Genomic DNA, 2560 nt, shown 5'->3' with positions numbered 1-2560 from the left:
TTGTTTTTGTCTAACTGAGTGAGAGACAGCAACTGTGCCCATATGACCTAACCACAGCCTCACCTCCTGCAGCTCCACTTACTGAGTGAAAGCCACCACTTTCTTCTGCACCAAATGGTCAATGATACATGACCACAAATAAGTGCCTGACTCACCCTTAACTGCTCTTCACAAACAGCTAAAAGAGACCTGTGAAGCCACTCTACTTCTCTATTACACCCACCAGGAGACAAGTGGTAAGTTCATAAGTGCTGCCAACTAGGGAGTAGAGGAGCATTGTACCCTGCTTACTCAGATACATCCAAAACTAAAGACAATGAAAATCCTGGGCAAATCACTCCAACATACAATCACCAATTAAATACAAATACAGCAATGTTACAATGTCTTGGAGGCAACAGACAACCACAGTGCACACAAAGAGGTGAGAGAAAGCAGTAGAAACAAGGGAGCCAGATACAGACCCAGAACATATCCCTGAGGAAGAAGCAGCATTGGAACTCCTTGATAAGGAATTCAAAAGAATAATATTTGGATACCTTCAATGGATTGAAAGATAGATCAAGGAAAATACTGACAAAATTAAGGAAAACACAGACAAAACTCTAGAACAATTTCAGAAGACAATATAAGAACAAAATGACAAAATAAATGAAAAATTAAAAATGATATAAAATTTACAGATAGAAATCCAGAAGATTGATACTAAATTTTCAGAAATAGATAACACATTGAAAGAGCAAAGGAGTGGAATTGAATCAATGGAAGACAGAATTAATGAGATTGAAGACAAATATCTGAATACTTCTTTGGAAAGGGTCCATCAGAAAAAAGATCAAAACAAAATGAAGAAAGCCTCAGATTCATGTGTGATACCATCAAAAGGAATAACCTACATGTAATTGGAATTCCAGAATAGGAAGAGAAAAAGAAAATTGCTGACAAAATTGTCCAAGAATTGTTGAAAGGGAACTTCTGTAATATGATGAAAGCTGAGAATATATCCATTCAAGAAGCCCAATGAACCCCAAACAGAATACACCCCAAAAGAAAATCACCAAGACATACCATAATCAAACTCAATAAAACCAAAGCCAAAGAAAGAATCCTGAAAGCAGCATGGGAAAAATGAAATGTTACCTACAAAGGGCAACCAATAAGAATAAACTCTGATTTCTCAGCAAAAATCATGCAGGTGAGAAGGCAATGGTATGATATATAAAAAACCCTGAAAGACAAAAATTTTTGACCAAGAATTATGTACCCAGCAAAATTGTTGCCCATATATGATGGTGAGATTAGGAGGTTTCCAGATAAGCATAAATTAAGGGAATTTGTTTAAACCAGACTGTTCTGGTTACCTAGTGCCACTCTGACAAGAATATACCACTAATGGGATGGCCTTAACAAACAGGAGTTTATTCTTACAATTTGGAGGCTTTAAGTCCAAGTTCAAAGTGCCAGGCTCTAGGAGCTGGGTGAAAGATCCTCAACCTTGGGGTCCAGCTCTGCCTCCTGCTCCCAGCTCACTGGAGCTAGAGGCATTTCTTCACTCAGACAGCTGTTGGCTGCTGAGGCTGAGAAGCCCCAAGTTTGACAAGTAAAAAGGCACAGTCTCGATGTTACCAAACCACATGGCGGGCCATTAACTTAAGTCCATTGTAAGTCCCAAGGTCAGCAGAACATCACAGGCTGCTAAGCAACAACATGGCTACATGCAGGGTCCAAGTGTGGCATAGGCTAGAGACCATTCCCAAGGTTCTCCTTATATACAGGAAGATGACCACATCCCAAAGACAGCTACTCAGCTGCTTGCGGTAGATCCCACTATGGAGTTGATTGCCAGCCTCACCATGGGGAGTAACTACCACCAGCTGCCCAGCCACTCAACCACACCCAGCCAAGTTGACACATAAACTGAACTACCACACAGACCAACCTTGCAAGAGGTATTAAAGGGAATCCTTTGGACAAGAACCAATAATAGCAAACAACAACCAACCATTAATACACATGATGACATAACCCAGAAACTGACACAGCTATGGAAGTACCCAAAGTAAAATAAGCTTACAAGATTATAAACAGGGAAGCAGAGACATTAATTGGCAAATGAGGATAACTACAAACCAAAGAGGGAAAAAAATAGTGTAATTACAGAACTTCTAAGTGGTGAAAAGTCAAGAGTTGCAAGATACTGTTCTTAACTTGAGGAGAAAACTATAAGTCACAGGGTAACCTCAAAGAAAAATGATAAACCTTCACATCACAATGAAGAAGAGGACAAGCACAAACATTTAACAAATACTAAAACAATAGAACAAAGGAAATGATAACACAATCCATAAGCATAATGAGCTCAGCACAGAAAATTATATGAAACAAAGAAACCAGGATCACCATGAAAAAAACACATAACAAAATGACAGCCACCAATTCATACTTGTCGAAAATTACACTAAACGTCAATGGATTAAATGCACCACCCAAGAGATGAAGAGTTGCAGACTGGATAAGAAAACATAAGCCATCAATATGCTGTCTACAAGAGACACACCTT

This window comes from Orycteropus afer, unplaced genomic scaffold (genome assembly GCF_000298275.1).
Source record: "Orycteropus afer afer isolate SDZICR_OR568_19922 unplaced genomic scaffold, OryAfe1.0 scaffold00193, whole genome shotgun sequence".
Lineage (NCBI taxonomy): Eukaryota > Metazoa > Chordata > Mammalia > Tubulidentata > Orycteropodidae > Orycteropus > Orycteropus afer.
This window is presented reverse-complemented; position numbering follows the sequence as displayed.